This window comes from Neltuma alba, unplaced genomic scaffold (assembly GCF_004799145.2).
Source record: "Neltuma alba isolate B1F8T4 unplaced genomic scaffold, ASM479914v2 tig00013810_pilon, whole genome shotgun sequence".
Taxonomy (NCBI): domain Eukaryota; kingdom Viridiplantae; phylum Streptophyta; class Magnoliopsida; order Fabales; family Fabaceae; genus Neltuma; species Neltuma alba.
The window spans coordinates 9,220-31,719 of NW_021637923.1; the positions used below are offsets into that span (position 1 = coordinate 9,220).

General features: G+C 39.2%; 1 pseudogene; it reads right to left on the reverse strand.

Moving 5' to 3' along the window:
- Positions 1–11,124: 11,124 nt before the first annotated feature.
- Positions 11,125–13,917, reverse strand: LOC114739224 (UDP-glucosyl transferase 73B2-like; annotated as a pseudogene).
- Positions 13,918–22,500: the final 8,583 nt, after the last annotated feature.

Consider the following 22,500-nt stretch of genomic DNA (forward strand, 5'->3'; position numbering starts at 1 on the left):
AATATATGAATGTATGTGTTTAAGATTTGAAAATTTTAAATAAGAGTAAATGAAATTTTTGAAGGGAAGGGAGTGTAATTTTTCATGGAGTTCATATAGAATCTTTCTCCTTTGTGGGATGCAAATGCCCTCTAATTTTCAACACATTTCCATCTTTGAATTCAAAGAACTCATACGCATCTACATTCTTTGCCTAGTTTTTTTTTGTTGTCATTTTTTAAATTTCTCAACTTTACTCTGAAGTAGGGGTGATCATGGACCAGACCAGACCGGGTTAGGTATCAACCCGAGGTCTGGTCTGGGTAGGACCTCGGGCTGAACAAGGCAGCCCGAGGTCTGGTCCAGTCCAGTGCCAGCCCGAGTTCGGGCTGGACTGGACTTGGTCCCCTGGACCACCTGGACCAGTCCAGGCAGTCTAGTTCGAGCTGGCACTGGACTGGACCCCTGGACCACCTGGACCAGTCCAGGCAGTCTAGTTCCTTTTTTTTTTTCCTCCTAGTTTTAAGCCATCTTTTTTTTTCTACTGATTTTTATCTACTCCACGGCTCCACTCAATCCAATACAAAATTTCGCATTACACAGTAGACACAACAATAAAAAACCATTATCTAAAAATATCCAATAGCATTCAACAACAATAAAAATACAAGTCCTAATGATAAAATCCAATAATCCATCATAAGTCTATAACATTACACACAACAAGACAAAGTGAACAACAAATGATTGAAATCTAATTTCCATGATGTTGAACATCAATCATCCTCTTTCATTTTTCTCCTCCTCCATCTGTTACACTGGATCCATCTAGCAAAAACAAATTATATATATACATATAAGAAGAAGGAAATGGTAATAATTAATGAAATATGTAATTTTGAATTGAGAAGCATATAATTCAAAATATTACCTGGAACATTAACAACATTATCAGTCTCTTGAAAGTTGTCAAATTCACTCAACAAAGAGGTAAATTCTGAGATAGATTGCCCAGCAAGTAGCCAATTTTGAGCACTAATGAGTGCTTCAGTCATCCTATGAGATAGAGAACTCCTATAATCATCAACAACACGTCCTCCAGTGCTAAAAGCTGATTCAGATGCCACTGTAGATACTGGTATAGCCATTACATCACGTGCAATCATGGAAAGCACTCTATACTTGGTAGAATTAACCTTCCACCATGTCAATATATCAAAATCATCATCATCAGTAGGAATGTCTTCTGATAAATTAGCTGAAAGGTATCTATCCAACTCTGATTGAGTATCTACTGATGAGCTCTTTTCTTTCTGGGATGCCAACCATCTACGACCAGGATCTTTTTTACCATCATTTGCACTAGAAGTATTGGCACCACCAGAAGAAGTACAAGTGCTAGAACCACCAGATCTACTTGTTTCAGGACCAATCATTGCAGAGTACTCGTCAAATAGGCGATACAAAGTGTTTTTTGCCTTGTTTTTCATGGACATACAAAGTTCAGGATCAATAAAGAGCTGCTCAAAAACATGATTGATGTAGGCAAGCTTGTATCGAGGATCTAAAATCACAGCAATAATCAACAAAGGATTCAAATTATCTGCCGCTCCCCAGTACTTATCATATTTCATCTTCATACTTAAGGACAACTCCCTAAGAAGAGAGTCATCAGACTGAGTAGTCTCATCCAACAGCTCATGAATTAGTGCAATTTGATGGAAACATATGTTTGCAGTAACTGTTAGTGAGCTAGAAAATAACAAGGTCACATCAAAAAACACTTTTAAGAATGTAAGAAAGACCTGTGCCTTATGCCAAGCTTGCTTGTTAGGAGGGCCATCATGTCTTGAACCTTTGTTAAAGTATGTGACATAATCTTCATCTTCATCCTCCAATCTTTCAAATGCCTTTTGGAATTTCAAAGCAACATCCAACATTATATATGTGGAATTCCATCTAGTGTTAACATCTAAGCAGCACATATTTTTTGAATCCAACATTTCCAATTCACAAACATTTTTAAATTTTTGAAGACGTGCAGGGGAAGAACGAACATATCTAATAGCATTCTGAATTGATTCAAAGGCATCTTTCAATTCCTTCAAGCCATCATTAACAACCAAATTGAGAATATGTGCACAACATCGTATTTGAAGATAGTCACCACCACAAACAAGACCCTTCCAGTTCTTTAATCTTCTTTTCAAATATGTCAAGGCCGAGTCATTGGATGTTGCATTATCCATAGTAATGGTGAAAACATTTTGTATGCCCCAATCTGACAAGCACCTCTCAATTGTCTTTCCAATTGTCTCACCCCTATGATTCTCAATCATACAAAAATTAAGAATCCTTTTATGCAGCTTCCAATCATTATCAATGAAATGAGCTGTGAGACATAGGTAATTGAAGTTTTGAACTGATGTCCAACAATCCGTAGTGAGGGAAATACGATTAGTACATTGCCTCAACAGATTCTTCAAGATCCTAACTTCACCAAGATATAATTGCCAACAATCTCTAGCAACCGTTATTCTTGAAGGGATCTGAAATCGTGGCTCTAACTCTTTGACAAAATTTTTAAAGCCTTGCTTCTCAACCAACCTAAATGGCAACTCATCACATATGATGAACTCAGCAAGAGCCCTACGGCATCGTTTTTGATTGAACATATGAGGCATCAAGCTTCCCGCTTGCCCACTTGGTGTAGTATAATTCAACATCGATTGTTTTGGTATTTGAGCAGCCTTGTGTGGATTTCTTTGACATTTTCGCAAGTGTCTTTTCAAAGATGTTGTCCCATGCTTGGTTGGGTCACAAGCATAATCTATATTGCAATACTTGCATGCAGCTCTAACCTCTCCATTTGTCTCCTCTAACGGTAACTTAGTAAAGTGATCCCACACTTGTGATTGTTTCTTCTCAGGTTGTTTTCTCTTCTTACTCCCTTCTGTAGATACATTTCCAATTGTAGCTGTTTGGGCAGGGGGAGGACATTCTATGGTGGTTGGAGGTTGGTGAGGATGAGAACTAGGACCACTAGGGGTGGAAGATGGTGCACTAGGAGTTGGAGTCACATTCTCGCCAATAATGGGAGAAGATTGAGATTGGTCAACACTTGAAGATTGTTCAATATCCATACCTGCACAAAGATAAAAACACAAATAAATAGATAAACAAACAAACAAACAAGGAGATAAATTTGGCTTTGAACAAAATATAATGTGACCTACTCATATATTCCACTTATACAATTCTAAGTTCTTATAATCAAATACATTCCACTTATACAATTCTAAGTTCTTATATATAATTGCACACGTAGTTCCTGCACTCCTCATAAAAGAACAATATAAAATCATTTAATTTACACACACACACCCCAAAATTGTAAGCCTTGGTTTACTGGATGGTTAAGAATCTAATCAGTAGAGAGGACAAGGTGAGCGCAAAAAAGGTCTTTTCCTTAGGGACGGTGACTCTTGCATCCACAAATTACTGATTATATAAATTCCATTTCCAAATTACTTCACCCCAATAAGATCAAAGGCAAAACAATCTCCAGGAAATACTTAATTCAGTAACTAGTGAACCCATTTATTAAATCTCAAAAAACTGATATTCAGAAATTACTACTGCACAAAGATAAAAGCACAAATCAATTCAGCAATGAGCAACCAATAATCACGCGCATGCTCGCATCCATCAAATAAATCTCAAACAACTGATAATCTAAATTCTAAAACATCAAATACTCAACGTCTCAACTAGCTCACGGTGGCACTACAAACTAGCTCACCGTGGCACTACAAACTAGCTCACGGTCTCAAGTCTCAACGAACAGAGAATGATAAATGAGCAGCAACCCATATCAGATTTTTTTTGACGAGAGACAGAGTAAATGCACATGACAATTTTCCTGGATGGAAGATCACTTGTAGTCATTCCTACATGCTAATCTATGTTCCATGCGGCACCCAATTAAGGCTACCAGGGTTCTCCTATAGCTACTTAGGATCCGATCTATAGCGCGCCACCCAATTAAGGCTACCAGCAGCGGTCTGCCCTTGCCCCTCCTTCTCCATTCGGCATGGGAGTCCATCGGACCAGTCTTTGAGTGCCCTTTCCAAAAAAAGTTCAATTGCTATCGGACTCCGAAGGCGCCGCCCAGAGACGACGCTAATCCCTCTTTTTGTGCTACTCCTACTCGGACTCTTCTTTAAGAAAATTCTTAGTTTTTGAAGAATCAAAAAAAGAAAATGCAGGATAACTGGGCCGCTTCTCGACCGAGATCCCTTCGATGGTGAGCGCTAACAAACAACCTTCCTTGACAACAGGTTTGCTATATCTGGAAAAATCAGAGTAAAGGAGAAAAGTAGAACAAAAATAACTACCTCAAACACAACAATGAAGGACTGGAGGAGAACGAACAGGCTGATTAGGGAGGACTGGAACCAGAGCACAGCGATGAAGAAGGAGTGGAGTGAGAACAGACCGATGAAGGAGGATCAGCCGATCAGGAACGGGCCGAGGAGATCAACCGTTCGACAGAGGAGACGCCGTCGCTGCTACGGTGCTACCTGCTGCTACTAGGGCTTCTTCGACGAAGATGGGGAGAACGGAGAGGGCAGACTGAGAGGCGAGAGCGACGAGCTGAGGCGCTGAGATGTTGAGACAGTTGAGTGAGGAGTGTGAGTAAAACGACAGTGTTAGACAGACCTAGTCCCAGACCGCCAGACGCAAATTAAAAAAAATATATATATATATATTACCCGGGCCAGACCAGACCAGACTAAGTGTTTTGATTACTTGGTCCTGTGCCTGGTCCAGCTCGACCAATCAGTCTGGTCTGGTCTGGTCTGATTTTTTTTTCAGACTGATTTTACCTAGACCGGGTTGGACCGGGCCATATCGGGCTAGACCGGGTTACCTGGACCACCGGGTTTTTTGCACAGCCCTACTCTGAAGCTTCACTTTCCCCTTGCAAGATCATTTTCAATTTCTCAATTTCTCAACTATACTATCGTCATTTTCATCTTTACAGACTTTTTCCACTGTTCATTAAAAAAAAATTCTTCATATATAACCACCTATACCTTTAATATGTTTAGATATTTCTTGTATCTGTGCGTAAAATTCAATTTTATTAACATTGCATCAAATTATACTCATGACGTCCTTTATGAAAAAAATAAATAAATCACGTAATACACTAAAAAACCTAAACAATAGTTTAATAGTTATCATCATTTTGTTCTTATCTTTTGTCGCTGGAGCTTTGTTCTTGTTTGATGTGATGAGCTGATGCATTGTTTTAAGAGAAAATTATGTACAGGTCTCACAAAAGAGATTTTATTCATCTAAGGTCCAACGTAGTGGGACCTATATGTAATTTTCTCTTGTTTTAAGGAGCTGACACAGTGGCCCAAAATTTAACGTAGAAAAACTGAAAAATGCCGACCAAAGCCGAACCCATTAAGCAATTGAACACTAGGACCATGTAAACAATAATTTCAATATTAATTATTACCTCCAAATATATTACTATAAGTGTTAGTTATTTATTTATTTATTTAAAATAAAAATTACGTGTTAAAAATCTTTAGTTGAATGAAGATCATATAATAAATAAGTATTAATTTATTTGACTACAGTACAATAGTTGAATTCAACTCCACGAGGTAAGAATTAAGGATATATAAGGTTTTTTTTCATAACAAATTAAATATATCATCGGATACCCAGTAAACTGAACTTGAATGGCAAGCACGATCATCTGGTCTCTTCAAGAAACCATCACTACTCGGCGACCACGAGACCTAAGTTGTTGAATCAAGTCACCCAAGTCCAGCCACGATGATCCTCCTTCTTTCATAGCCTCCCTCGCCAAGCTCGCAAGTTTCTTCTCTCTCTTTCTCATTTCTTGCGCTTCTTCTCCAACCATTATTCTTCTCACGGCCTTCTCAATGGCTTCTTTTTTTACACTGTCCCCCACTACTCTCACCCATTTCTTCACCCCCACAGGAACCCCTACTCTGAGAACTTCTGTGACTGACTTCTCACTGCAAAACTGTTCTGCAGATACAGGCCATGTCACCATTGCCACTCCTGCTCTCACTCCTTCCAACGTTGAATACCACCCACAATGTGTCACAAACCCACCTATCGATTCATGATCAAGAATCAGTACTTGCGGGGCCCATCCTCTGATGATCATACCCTTACCTTCAATCCTCTTCTCAAATCCTTCAGGTAGCCATTTCTGTCTGTCTTTTTGTTCTTGTTGGTCCTCTTTGGTTCTCCTCACAACCCAGATGAAATCTTGTCCGGACGCTTCTAGAGCCATTGCTATTTCTCCGAGCTGAGAGTCCGTGAAGTTTGCTATGCTGCCGAAGCAGATGTAAAGGAGTCAAGCCATTTCAAGCATTCTTGTTCATTGATGGAAGCTCGTTTCCCTCTGTTTGCCTTCCCCCCCCCCCCCAATGTTCTTATTCAGTAGCGAAACAGGGAAACAGGGCCTCTATGCCATGTTTTTCTTCCAATTAACTTTGGTAATGATCTGCGTAGACCTTCTCCAGTTCGTAGAAGCTATTCACAATCACCCCGAAGCTTCTCCCTGCTGATTCCGTCATTCCTTCCTTCGTCTCGCCAACTCAGAGTCGTTGTCGTCGTTCAAGATGTAGTCCGGCAAAACCATCCTGGTCAGTTTAATCTCTCCGGGAAGGTTCGGAATCACAAAGGGCTCTGATTCAGATGAAACAGTCTTATGAGGTTGATAGAGTCTTGTACACTCAGCGGCACACAGAGAGAAAGAACTAGTCCCATGAAACACAATCCTCGGAATCCCGAACTTGTCTGCAGAATCTGTCGCCCACTGGGCTTCGGCGATGATGCAATGTGGGTGGTGATGATGCAACAGTCGCTCGAAAAAATTAAAGACAGGGAGGGGATAGAGTGGACATGTTTGCAGCCTTCGGGCAGACCAACCTTGAGGAGGGGAATTTGATGGCTACGATGTTGATGGTGGAATTCGAAGGAGTAGTTTTGGATTTCCTGATGATTCTGGAAACAAGAGGGAGGTTTAATGGTGGTGTAGCCACAATGGTGGCTCTGACCCCTCTTGTAGCAAAGAGTCTGGCCATATCAAGTGTTGGTATGAAGGGGCCATGAGCAGGAAAGGGAAGGAAGAATACGTGAAGTTTGTGATTTTCACTATTCATGGCTTTTACTTTTGCACATGAGATGAGAGTAGCGAGAGACATCAGAAGTTCAAGGATGACAGAAAGTTCACAGTTTTCAAAACACAGGGGTAAGATGAAACCATTGCATGAATATATATATATATATAGGCTGACGTGTCCGTGAGCTATTTGAGTTTTTCTTGAAACGTGGCTTTATTAGTAATAGCATATAATTTGATACTTCTGTCCTTGATACAAGACTCATTTAACTAATTTGATTAGATTAAAAAAGTTAGGTAAGTTAGTTAATTATAAAAAAAGTGATACGTTTTTTCTAAAACACCATAATCATATTTCTTAATATCCCCTCTCCTTCTTCTACTTGATTATGATTGAGGGAGTATTTATAGGGATAATTTAGAAAAAATTAATAAATATGAGAAATGAATCTCATATTTAGAACTAAAACCAACTTAAAATTAGACCTTATATTAGGGATCTGAAGAGTATATATTTTAAGAGACTCGCGTGCATGTCGCGTCCTAGGGACAGGGAGAAAAATTAGTCAATCGGGCTACAGGAACTCGTGGAAAATTATATAATGACAACCCTGGTCACGATAATTAGAAGTTAGGTTCTTCGTATGAATTGAGGTTCACACTGTGACATATATACATATTTCACGTGACAAATTACGAGGTTTAATCACATAAGCTATAGCTAGCTAATACAATACATTACGGATTTGACACTCAGAATACAACATGAATCATGCATATGCAAGTAAGAAATAAGAAAACAAGTTAAAAAATCAACTTCGACGAATATTTTTACGCACAGGCCAGCTTCGTACGTAATATTTAATTATTTGTTTTGAAGGTAAACCTAAACAAATTAAAATTTCTTAACGCGGGAGAATCATGTCAAAGAATATCATAAACATAAAAAGTTTAAGAATAAAAAAGTACATAATCTTTTAAAATTAGTTTAATATTGTCTTTTCCGAGCGATTTGTTTTCACTTTTGACCACCTAACTCCTTTTTTTCCCCCTCAAAAATTAGATGGGGGTTAAACTAGTCTTTTGGGGCTTTGAATCCGCCATTTTCTCATATAAGGGGATCACTTTAGTTTGTCGACAATGCACTCAAATGTACCTAATATTAACTCTATAAATTATTTTATCCAAAATAAACTCTACTCCCTCTATCCCTTATTATAAGATCTTTTTAACTAAATTGTGTGATTTAAGAAAACAGTTAAAATTAATTAAAAGCAATTAATATGTAGCAAATATAATTTTTTCCAAATATACCCTATATACAAATAGGTAAATGTGAGAGAGTAATAATGAGATAAATGAAGAAAGAAAATAGATTAAATGCATTAAATTAGGGGTGAAATAGGTAATAATATATTAACACTTAGACAAACTCTAAAAGGATCTTATAAAAAGACAAACCCATTCAAAAAATTGAATCTTATAATAAGAGACAGAGTAGTATAAGTTATAAAATTGCACCAGTTCTAAAGGCTTACCAGACCCGTCCTTAACAACTACAAGAACCCCAACTCTTAGCAGCTCGGTCACTACTTTATATTGAGCAATGCTCTAACAATATTTTATGGCCACCCATCATCACGAAAATGCATAAGGAGAAGAGTAGTCAAGATCAATTATGAAGCCAAAACTAAAGATCTCATCAGTTACCAAAATCCCACATGTCAAGATCAATTACGAACTTAAAATTGTGGTTATTATATAAGCTACCAAATACCCATATTATATATATTTATATGCCAAAATCGATATTTATAAATTCAAAATCATGGTTATCTCATAATTAGCTGCCAAACACTCCTTATACATTCCAAATTAAAATCAATTATGAACCATACGTTGTGGTTATCTTATCAGCTATTAATACCTCCTTCCCAATTATACTTTCCTAAGAATTTATCCAAACACCCTATTTTCAAATGCATGCTTATAAATCAGTTTAATAATTATGTCTTGCTCTAACACTAATCCAAATGCATAAGAAGCATGTGAGGCCGGCCGCTTCATAATTGATGGTCTTATTATTAATTTTAATCGAAATGTAATTAATTGGTTATTCTAATAAAAATGGGTTATTTGATCCATAATCTCATAAACGATTTAATCAAAGTAGTGTTTAAATGGGTATATGCAAACACCTTGGGTTTCAATCTGTAGGTCAAAGATGACAAATAGGAAAAAGTATATCCACACACACACACACACATCCTTGCATTCTTATAAAATCGCTTGATTAATAAGCCATGCACTTATTTCAAACAGTGTAATGCACAATCTTTAATTGAACAAAGATCATATAAATAAGGTATTGATTTATTTGATTGTGACAATGGAAGTGAGCTCCATACGAAGTGGGGTTATTTCTTTTTTCTTACTTGAAAGTTTACTTTAATTAATCTAAGCCAAATTATTTTATGAGGCCATTTATTAGCACTAATAACTATTCATAAATCCATCCATGATATCAATGTTTACGAAGATTGATCTCATACAATTTGGAACTATTTTCGGTATGAGCACCGTGATGCTTATCTCTGCAATGAAATTTAAACCATGAAGATGTAATTTTAATAGTATAGATTTAAAATTTTTAACTAGTAATTTTTAAATAAAAATATTTTTTTAAAAAAACTTAAAGAGATCACATATATTTTGAATTATGCACCTATTAAAGAAAAATAATTTAAAAAAATATTAAATACTAAATCTCAACTATCTATACTAATTTTGAATGATTTAATTCGATAAGCATCATAATACTCATCATTAAAATGAGCACTGAAATTGATTCCCATACAGTTTCAAACATATTAGAGACTGTCTCTTTGGTGCTTCAAAAAAAAGAAATTAAAAAAAAAAACTAAATCTCAACCATTCAAATTAAATTTGAATAGTTGGGATTTGACGCTCATTGTAAATAAATTATCTCTCTCAGGGAATCATACGCTGCTGGAGGGAGCCTAGTTATGACAGTGTCGGAGGACAACACGGAGCGGAGATTGGGAGATTAATCCCAGCGACAGTTATTCGGGTGAAGCCAATGCCATGGAAGGAGAAGCCCCGGGACATTGAAGACAACGGAGTGAATTCGACGTTGCAGGAAGAGCATCTGCCGCCGAAGGCGACATAAACAACGGCGCTGGGGGTGGAAAGTAAGGAATAAGAGAACATTTTCTGGTAGTTTTTGGTGGTTTGTTCAACGAAGGAGAGAGCGTCGCCGCCAAGGCCACGCAATCCGGTGATGCCGCGGAAGAGACCTCGGTTCTTCCGGACGTCGGTGTGGGAGATATGGTTAGTATATGCTTCGCGCAGTACCCGACGGAGAAGCATCAAGAGCCAGCACTTGTGGGCTTATACGGATGATGTTAGGGGCCATTTTTCCCCATCTGAAAATAAAAGTTAGTTTTGATGATGTGAGGATCAAGGTTAACAAGCGACCAGGCATTAATAAACCACCCAAATCTTCCGATCGTTGACCAAAACAAGCGAAAAATTCAATATACTACCTCTGCTCCTAAATATAAGAACCAATTAACTAATTTGAGTATATTAAAAAAATAGGTTAAATTAGTTATTTACAATAAATAAGTGTTGTCTTTTCTAAAATATCCTTACTAATCAAGTTTATTGGCTAGAATTGCTGTTATTAGAAGGATTATCTTAAAAAAAATAGATAAATATGAGAGATAAAGTAGATTGGGGTCTTATATTTATAGGATTAAAATAAAAGTCAAACGAGATTTTACATTAAAGACTGGAGGTAGTATATAAGATTTTTGTTTAGAACAAATATACTACATTATTGCCTGTTGTTTTTCCCTCTATGACCATATTATCATTGGATAACGTGAAATTGAACCGAAATGTCAAGCAGAATAATGTTATCTTGAAGAAACCATCACTCAGTGACCACGAGACTTAAGCTGTTGAATTAAGTCATCCAAGTCCGAGGACAATGATCCTCCTTCTTCCATAGCCTCTCTGGCCATGCTCGCAAGTTTCTTTGCTCTTTTTCTCATTTCTTGTGCTTCTTCTCCCGCCATTACTCTACTCACTGCCTTCTCAATGGCTTCTTTTTGTACACAGTCTCCCACTACTCTAACCCATTTCTTTGCCCCCCACAGGGACCCCAATTCTAAGAACTTCTGTGACTAACTTCTCATTGTAAAACTGTTCTGCAGACACAGGCCATGTCACCATTGGTACTCCCGCACTCACTCCTTCCAACGTTGAATTCCACCCACAATGCGTCACGAACCCGCCTATGGATTCATGATCAAGGATCATTACTTGTGGCGCCCATCCTCCTATGATCAGCCCCTTCCCTTGTATTCTCTTCTTAAATCTTCTTAAATCCTTCAGGTAGCCATTTCTGTTTGTCTTTTTGTTCTTGTTGGTCCTCTTTGGTTCTCCTCACAACCCAGATGAAATCTTGTCCCGACGCTTCTAGACCCATTGCTATTTCTCTGAGCTGATAGTCCGTGAAGTTGGCTATGCTGCCGAAGCAGACGTAAAGAACTGAGTTGGGTTTTTGGAGTCAAGCCATTTCAAGCATTCTTCTTCATTAGTTGGTTGTGACAATGGTGGCTCTGACACCTCTTGCAGCGAAAAGTCTGGCCATATCAACTATTGGTATTATGTGGCCATGATCAGGGAAGGGAAGGAAGAGTATGTGCAGTTTATGATTTTCACTATTCCTAGTTTTAATTTTGATTTTGCAGATAAAGGGATATATAGTGACAGAGAGAAGTTTCGGGATGAGAGCAAGTAGAGTTATGAAAAGACGGACAGGGAGAATTAAGAAGAAGATGACAATGGGATGTTTCAGAGTGTGAGAGACTGAGGAATTAATAATTAGTAATAAGTTGAGGGATTTGTCTTGGAGGACGATGAAACCATTTGCATGAAATTTATAAGGTGTGTGAACTGGTGGGTGGGGGGTCATGCGTTTTTGGCTGGTAAATATGCTTTTACTATTTTACTATACTCGTGGAGGTCGTGTGCAAGAAATAGAGATAACTAATTAATTTCGCTAAAGGAACTCATCATTAAACTCGTGCCTTAAATCATAAATAATACGGTTTTAAACTCTAAAACCCCCTATCGTTAAAAAAAAATAATAAAGAATATAAATTAAAGGAATCCAGAAAGGAAATTGTATGCTACTCATGATCCTTTGGGAATGAGTTTTCGGGGAAAGGAGGCCCAACAGCGAGTTTCCCAAAGTGATGCACGCAGAGCCCATTGATGCAGTAGATTCGGGTGAGTTTGGGGCGGGTCCTTTTTTTTTTTTTTTGAGGACTGATTGGGGCGGGTCTAATCCCGCAAATTGATCAGAAGCCTAGAGAATTTATTCCGATTTTTGGGCCCCAAGATAACATTTGGTACGAAACATTAAAAATAAGATATAAAAATTAGGATTGAGATTGAAAAAATAGTATTTAATATGAAAATTACTTACTACATAAGATTTGACAAACTCACCTATGTGTAATTGGAGAGTACCATAGGAGAAGTAGTATTCTCCAATCCTAGTTTCAGAAGTTTACTTAATTCCATATAACAAGTAATTACTCATGTTAAAAAAATTTTAATAATTTTTTTCAATTACAATCTCAGTTTCTATCCCTCATCTTTAATGTTTTGCATCAAACGGGACCTAAAATAATTATTTTGGGGGTAGGGCAATTGGAGATAGGCAAATAGAAAAAGAATTAAGTGATGAGCAATGGAGCATAACTACTAGTCTGTTTGGCATCACGCTCATACCCCTCAAACCGACTTCTCCACTGGAAAATGATGAAAAAAGAAACTTTTTATTTAAATGTCATGTTTGGAGTGGCGATAGAGGTAAATGGGCTTATGTCTAAAAAGAGTTTTTTTTCCAAAAGCTCCAATTCATTGTTTCCGACTTCTCCACGACAAGTTTGGATATGCGGGGCCCATGAGTGAGGGAGGAGAGAGAATGCTTTATGCATGATGTGTATTTTTTTTTTGATTTTTTAGCCTAGCCATTTTTTAATGTTAAAGAAATTATTTTTTGAATAATAAAACCATTTTTAAAAATAAATTTATTATTTTTTATTATTTCTATCATATTTATAAAATCTATGGAAAATTGAGAAAAATGTTGTATTAAAAATTTAATTAGTAAGAAGTAATTGATAAATTTTTATATACTAAGTGTAAATATTATAGATATAGAATGCTTGTATTATGATTTAAATCCTTCTCACGAATTATATTTTTAATAGGAGGACTTTTTCTCAATTTTTCCTAAAATTTAAATATATTATTTTAGTTTTAATTAGGGGAAATTGCAAATAAAGACCCCCAATATATAAAATGGCAATCAGGGACCCCCAATTTGAGAAATTGCTGCAGAGGACCCGGTCCCAATTTGCAATTATGAAATGTGAGGAAAATGGCTGAAATGCCCCTCACTCATTTGAAAAGAAAAAAACCTGTCCGCGCTCTCCTCCCCCCCAAAACGCGCGGTAACTTCCTTTGTATATCCCGTCGGCCATTCTTTGCGGTGTGCTCTGTTTATTTGTGCGCAAGAGTTTGTTTCCATTTTGCGGCGATAGGAGTATTGTGTGAGAGAAGAGTGTATTTGCTGTGGGAGAGGAGAACGGAGTCGTGCTGGAATAGTGATCTATCGACATCATCAAAGGCAAGGGAGGAGGTAGAGGCATCGTGACAGTCGTGTGTGGCTATCAAAGTTAACAGCGGCATTTGGCGACAAAATCTGGTGGTAAGTTTCAAGCTTTAGTTTGTTTGTGTTCGTTGCTGCCTGTGTGATACATTAACGAGAGGGAAGGGAATGCGTTTAGGGCAGGAACGTATATATATGTTTTTTCTGTTGAATATGCTGTGACTGATTGGCGAAAAATGGTTATCTGTGGAAGAAGATGGGCGAATGGGTTTGGGTGGGAAGGGAATTAGAAGATCAGTTAGGAGGATGACAAGATTAGTTTGGGAAATGACGACACTTGAATGGGTAAAGGGCAAATTGAATTGGTTAACTATTAATTGATCTGAAGAGATGTTGAAGTGATAGTGTCGTTTAAAATGACAAAATTGAAGTAGGGGGATTGACAAGTTGATAATGCAAAATAAGAATGTGTAATTGACAAGTTGGTAATAGAAAATAACAAGTTGAATATAATGAATAACAAGTTATTGAGCAGTTGGGAATAAGAAGGTTGCCATGGGTTCCTAACAAGTTAACAATAGGAAATGACAAGTTTAAAAATGACAATAAGAAGTTGGGAATAAGAAAGGCGATTATGACAAATGGAGAACTTTATAATGTAAAATAACTAGTTGATAATTATAAATGACAAGTTAATGATGAGAAATAACAAGCATGAGAAGTAGTTGAGACTAACAAGTTTACTTTGAGAAATTAACAACTTGCTTATATGAAATTACAAGTTCATGTTTCGAAATAAGAAGTAAATGGTGGTGATGTAAGAAGGCTGTTGGTTACAGAATAGGTTGTTAACAGAGGTGATAGTTAGTTAGTAAATGTGGTTGTGAAGGATTGTATGTTGAATATTTTGCAGGAAGAGGAAGATGGCATCAGAAGGAGCCTCTGGATCAAAAAAGGCACACAACGGTTGGGTGTTATTCAGAAGTGAGTTTATGGCCACAATAGCTGACCCTGACATGACAGCCAAACAAAAAAGAGATGCTGCGTCAAATGCATGGAAAGCTCTGGCCGCTGAAGAGAAGATGAGGTACACCGAGGAGGTGAAGAAAAGAAGGGCACAAAAGGGAGAAGAGGAGAAAAAGAAACATGTCCCATCATTTCTAACCCGGGTGTCCCTGAAGGGATTAAGAAAATTACTGCACTTTGTGAACAATAATGAAGACTTAAGGGAGAGGGTTGAGAGGATGGGCTTCGGGAGGCTGTTGAAGGTTGGATTAAAGAGACTACCCCGTGATCTCATTGTGACCATGCTGAGATCATATGACCCGCCAACGCATCAATTTACAATCAGGGGCAAATCAGAGGAAATAGGAGCAGAAGATGTTGAGCAACTGCTAGGAATCCGTCACGGTGGGGAGGAGGTGAAAACTAAAGTTGATGAGAGTGATGCTACGTATCAGGAGTTGAGAAATGAATATCGGAAAGTGTCATTCAGCAAAATACTAAACGACATTGTTTCAGGGGAGGAGGATCACAGATTCGAGTTTTTATTTGTGCTATACACCCTGGGTACTTTTCTATGTCCGAATTCAAGCTCAGAAGTGAGTGAGAAGTTGGTTAGAGTCATGCGCTGCACAATGGATGACTTTGGAAAGTATGATTGGGCTACCTATATTATAAAGGACCTCTGGAAAGAAATGGGAGACTATGTCAAAGGGTACAGGCGGGGCAATGAAGGGCAGGGGAGTAGCACTGTTGGTGGCTGCATATACTTACTTCTGGTATGACTATTTTATTTGTCATTGTGTTTGCATTTGATTACCGATGTGCATAACGTTAATGTTGTATATATGTGGCTGGCTTGCAGCTTTTTTTTGGTGAGAATTTTAACCTAAACACGCCTGTTGGCCGAGAGTCCACTACTGCAATTGAATACTGGACTGATGAGAAGATAAAAGAATTGGCCAGCAAGGAGAGGAAGAGTGTTAGGGGAATTATGTATGGAGGAAAAGGCAGTGAAGCTGTGACAGGGAAAGAAGAGAGGATAATTGTAGAGTTTTTGGACCCGGTATGTGGTATAATTGGTAAACTAAAGTTTTTATTTCGTAACCTGAACTTGTTATCTGCCATAGTATTGTTGTCATTTCCTATACTGAAGTTCTGATTTGCTATAGTGACATAGAGCTTTGTCATTGTTAAGTTGTAATTTGGCAAACTTAAGTTGTTATTCGCAATACTTATGCTGTGATTGGCCATATTGAACTTATCAATAGGTAGACTGACTTGTGATTTTGTATATTGAACTTGTCATTCGGTATAATGAACTTGTCATCTGCGATACGTGAGTTGTGATATGGTTTACTGAACTTGTCATTCGGTATAATGAACTTGTCATTTGCCATACGTGAGTTGTGATATGATTTACTGAACTTGTAATTCTGTATAATGAACTTGTGATCTACCATACCTTAATTGTAATTTGGTTTACTGATGTTGTCATTCGGTATGATCAACTTGTCATCTGCCATACACGAGTTGTGATATGGTTTATTGAACTTGTCATTTGGTATAATGAACTTGTCATCTGCCATACGTGAGTTGTGATTTTGTTTACTTAACTTGTCATTCGGTATAATGAACTTGTCATTTGCCATACGTGAGTTGTGATATGATTTACTGAACTTGTAATTCTGTATAATGAACTTGTGATCTACCATACCTTAATTGTAATCTGGTTTACTGATGTTGTCATTCGGTATGATAAACTTGTCATCTGCCATACACGAGTTGTGATATGGTTTACTGAACTTGTCATTCGGTATAATGAACTTGTCATCTGCGATACGTGAGTTGTGATATAGTTTACTGAACTTGTCATTCGTTATAATGAACTTGTCATTTGCCATACGTGAGTTGTGATATGATTTACTGAACTTGTAATTCTGTATAATGAACTTGTGATCTGCCATACCTGAATTGTAATCTGGTTTACTGAGGTTGTCATTCGGTATAATAAACTTGTGATCTGCCATACCTAAGTTGTTATTTTGTTTATTGAACTTGTAATTCTGTATAATGAACTTGTGATCTGCCATACCTGAATTGTAATCTGGTTTACTGAGGTTGTCATTCGGTACAATAAACTTGTGATCTGCCATACCTAAGTTGTGATTTTGTTTACTAAACTTGTAATTCTATATAATGAACTTGTGATCTGCCATACCTGAATTGTAATCTGGTTTACTGAACTTGTCAATATGTCATAGTGAAGGTGTCATTTTCCATAGTGAACTTGTTGTTGTATATACTTACTTGATTAATGTCTTTTACATGCAGGAGCTGAAGAAGTTACGTGAGCGCCTAATGAAGAGGATAGAGGAAGGGCAAAAGATGCTAATGAAAATGGTGGATGAGGAGTTGGTGAAGGTGCAAATCCCAAGACAGGGAGATGGTGGGAAGGGTAAATCAAGAGGAAAGGCTCGGGTTGAGACAGTGCCTACAAATAGAAGTGACTCTGAAGATGATGAGGAGGAGAGGCGCAACAATGATGACACAACTGAGGAAAAGGAGAAGGATGAAGTAAGCAGTGAAGATGGAGACAGTCATGGGAAGGGCGACACAGAGAATGACAGCGACAATGAAGAGATGGAGGAAGAGGGTCAAGGGGATGGTGATGACAGGAGCGAAGGGGAGAGGGAATACAAGGGTGATGCAGAGGGTGACATACCTGCAGCCAGTCCCCCTAGGGAAGTGTCACCCACCATTGAAGGTGATGAGGGTGACATACCTGCAGCCAGTCCCCCTAGGGAAGTGTCACCCACCATTGAAGGTGATGAGGGTGACATACCTGCAGCCAGTCCCCCTAGGGAAGTGTCCCCCACCATTGAAGGTGATGAGGCAGAAGGTCACTCACCGATGGAGGTATCCCCCCTGGCCATTGTTGAATATGTTGGGCCTGATCCAGAACCTGTATCTGTGGAGGCACAACAACTAAGGAGATCTACTAGGGTTCGGTTCAGCAAGATCAAGTCTCCTTGGTTGGAGTTGAAGGCACAATCAAGAGTGAAGAGGCCTATGGAGCCCAAGGATATTTTGTTCAACTTAGTCAGCCGAGCTGTCAAAGGTGATGAGGGTGAGATGTAAGTGAAAATCTTTGCTTATGTGATCTTATTTGTTGACTACATGTTAACATAACACATCTAGTAACTCACTTGAATATGTTTCAGTCCTTTGATCAGAATGTTTGATGAAGACATCCCCCGACGATTGCTGCATTCGCTTGGTGGAAATAACAGGGTGAGTAACCGAGTGATGTCGTTGGTCTGTAAGGCTTTGGTGCAAGAGCAGCAGGCAGTTGAAGGCCGAGTTAAGAGGCATATATTTGATGCAGACTTCATGGTGAGGTTTCTGTATTACTAATAGGCTTTGTTGATTTACAAGATTGGAAATGAAAATGACAGAATAAAGTGTGTTACAGTGAATAAGAACTTGGTTTTCTGCATTTCACAGGTGTTAGAAGCCCTTGATTCTCTCCCTGATTCTCTCCCTTTATTCTCTCCATTAATTACCCATGATTCTAGCTAGACAATAAATTCCTGATTACTTGTGATATTGCAATATCTTTCATTTATTACTGATTGATTGTAACCGGTAGTATGAGACTCTATATATTGTACCCAAATCATATGAAATAACATGGAAGAGTGAATTTTCAATACTCTTTAAGCATGGTATCAGAGCGTGTGAGCTTGGAAAGGGTCCTGGAGAGTCTGCCGTGAGCCAGAGAGAGAGAGACGGCGAGGAGAGAGAGAGAGAGAGAGTGAGTGAGACGTCCTGAAACTGGAACCAGAAGTGGTCCGTGGACGACACCACCCCTCCAGGCCTCACCGGCGTCCCCAGATCGGCGCGTCCCCAGAAGCCGACGTCCAACGGAGCTGCGCGTGACCCTCACGCGCCGTTACAAGCTCCGCGCGTGAATCCCACGCGCCGCCACGCCCCGCCACTGTACCAGCGCGTGCCGCCCACGCGCCGCCGCCAGAGACCTCCAGTACCTCCCAGAGACCCAGAAGATGGATAACCCAGAATTCCCACCACTTTTTGGGTCTGTTCGCAATATTCCAAGGGTTCTCATGTCCGGTACATCTTCAAATACTCAAGCTACTCCTTCTCCTTCTTCACCGGTGGTTACTTCTTCTTCAGATCTGACAGTAGCCGCTGAACCTCAAGCTATGGGGGTAGCCCACAAACTTAATGGAAGCAATTATCTCAATGGTCTCAAAGTGTATTAATGTATCTGCGTGGGAAGCGTAAGGAGAAGTATATCAATGGAGAAGCAACACAACCTTCGCATAATGATCCCAAATTTGATACCTGGTTCGCTGAAAATAATCAGGTAATGTCTTGGTTGTGCAATTCAATGACTCTCGAAATCAGTGAAGGATACCTTCTTGCAAGTACAGCCAAGGAAATCTGGGATGCGCTAAGCGGACCTACTCTACCCTCGATAACACTGCAGCCTTATTAGATCTAAAGAGGCAGCTCAAAGATCTGAAACAAGGCAACTTAACTGTGACTCAATACTACAGTACATTGACAAAGATATGGCAGCAATTGGACCTCTTTGAAGTACATCCTTGGAAGGATATGGATGATGCAAATTACTACAGACAATTGGTGGAAAGAGGACGAACATATGACTTTCTGTTGGGCCTGAATGATGTTTTTGAAGAAGTGAGAGGGAGAATTATGGGACTGAAGCCGCTGCCATCCCTATTTGAAGTTTTCAGTATGGTTAAGTTCGAAGAAAGCCGAAGACACCTCACTCAAAGCAGCCTGACCGCAGCAGAGGGCTCGGCATTGGTGACGAGGGGGTTCCAGACATCAGAGGGCCCTGAGAAGAAAGGGAACAAGTGGTGCAACCACTGTAACAAGAGAGGCCACACCAGAGATGAATGCTGGAAACTACATGGGAAACCAGCTCAAGGGAAACAGAAACAACGGGAAGATAGAAGGAGCCACCACACCTCCTCTGAAGAAAAAGGTGATGATGGAGACCAATTGACCAGAGAAGAGCTTCAAATGCTTCGTAAGATACTTGAAAAACAAAACAAATCAAAATCTGTTCCCAACGTGAACTTGATACAGTCAGGTAATTCCATTATAGCCCTCAATGCAATGATAACTAGTGATGAGACTTGGATTGTTGACTCCGGTGCTACAGATCACATGACTGGTAATAAGTCCTTCTTCAAAACCCTCAAATATTGCCATGAGAACCTTAGAGTAAAAGTGGCAACTGGACTGTATACTAAAGTTGAGGGTGTTGGCAGTGTGGCTCTATCTGAAGATCTGGAAATCCATAATGTTTTGTTTGTCCCTGCTCTTACTTGCAATCTTATTTCTGTGAGCAAATTAACTAAAGGGAAAGCATGTCGGGTGATATTTGATGATGTTAAATGTGTTTTTCAGGATTCGACCTCGGGGAGGAAGATTTTGACTGCTAAAGAATGGGATGGACTCTACTACTTTGAAGGAAAGGATATGAAGACAGCAGGAGCAAAGAAAGCTATGGTTAGCTCCAACTCTCAGAATAAAAATGTAATGTTGTGGCATCAAAGATTAGGCCACCCCAGCTTTGATTATATGAAGCATGTGTTTCCAACTTTATTCAATAAAAATTCTTCTCCTTTCCAATGTGAAACGTGTCAAATTGCTAAACAAACTCGCGCCTCTTATCCCAAACATACTTACAAACCTTCTACCCCGTTCACAATGATCCATACCGACATTTGGGGACCAGCCAAAACCAACACCCGAACAGGCACAAAGTGGTTTATCACATTCATAGATGATCACACCCGGGTCACATGGGTTTACCTTATGAAAGAGAAATCCGAAGCCCTACAAATTTTCAAAAACTTTTACTCGTTTGTGAGAACCCAATTCCAAACTACCATCAAAGTCCTGAGAAGTGACAATGCCAAAGAGTATGTGAGTGGAGCCTTTAGGGAATTTCTTGAGCAGGAGGGAATCCATCACCAAACCTCATGTGTTTATACTCCTCAACAAAATGGAGTTGCTGAGCGAAAGAATAGACACCTTTTGGAAGTGACCCGAGCTATTATGATGGAAAGAAATGTTCCAAATCTGTTTTGGGGAGATGCTGTACTAACCGCAGCCTACTTATCAACCGCATGGCCTCTAAAATTCTCCACTTTAGTACCCCTATTCAAAAGCTCCTCGAGACTTACCCCACTTCACCTATCATCAATACCATCCCTCAAAAGGTCTTTGGGTGTGTCGTCTTTGTCCATAAACATGATGGAGGCAAACTAGGTGCTAGAGCAGAAAAATGCATTTTCCTCGGGTATTCCTCCACCAAAAAGGGGTACAAGTGTTATTGTCCCACCACCAGAAAACTTATAATCTCCAAAGACACAGTCTTTTATGAGGATGATGCTTACTATCCCAAATTACCCATTCAGGGGGAGCACTATGGAGTAGAATGGCTAATTACATCCGAACCTATAACCATACCGCCTCAAGACAACATCCCTGAACCGGAAACGGAACCAAAAACCCCTACTACTACACCTTCTCCAGAACACCAAAACTCCACAAACATCCCTCACCCAATGGAAACCAATGCTGAAATTGATGCAGGGGTGACAGAGCACTCAAGTCCTCAATCAGGTGAACAGGACAGTAGTAGTAGGGTTCCTTCCATTCCAAGGCAGCAACATGATTCCAATCCGGAGTTGGATCCTGAAGAACTGGGATGGCCTATTGCACTTAGAAAGGGGGTAAGATCGTGTACTCAACATCCTATTCAAAAATTTGTCTCCTATGGCAATTTATCTGCGAGAATGCAAACTTTTGTAGTGAATAGCTCACAGGTGAAAATTCCAGAAACATTTCAACAGGCTGTAACAGATCCTAATTGGAAACATGCTGCATATGAGGAGTTGAGAGCCTTGAAGGAGAATAACACGTGGGATATCACCACACTTCCTAAAGGCAAGAAAGCAGTGGGTTGCAGGTGGATCTTCACCCCTAAATTCAATCCTGATGGCAGCATCAACAAGTACAAAGGAAGATTAGTTGCCAAAGGGTACACCCAAACCTATGGGATTGATTATCAAGAAACGTTTGCTCCTGTGGCAAAATTCAACACCATCCAGGTACTCCTGTCCCTAGCTGCCAACCTTGATTGGCCCCTACATCAACTAGATGTGAAGAATGCTTTCCTAAATGGAGATTTGGAGGAGGAAGTGTACATGGAAATTCCAGATGGAGTAATAGCTCCGCCCAACTCAGTTTGCAAATTGAAGAAATCATTATATGGCCTGAAACAATCTCCACGAGCATGGTTCGACAGGTTTGCCAAAGCAATCAAAAGGTTTGGCTACATTCAAGGACAAGCTGATCACACTCTTTTCGTCAAACACAGTGATGGAAAGGTAACGATCCTAATTGTGTATGTGGATGATATAGTCATAACTGGCAGTGATGAGGTTTCTATCTCTCACCTCAAGAAGGCCCTGGCTAGGGAATTCCAAGTGAAGGATCTAGGCCAAATGAAGTACTTTCTTGGAATGGAGGTTGCTAGATCCAAAAAGGGTAT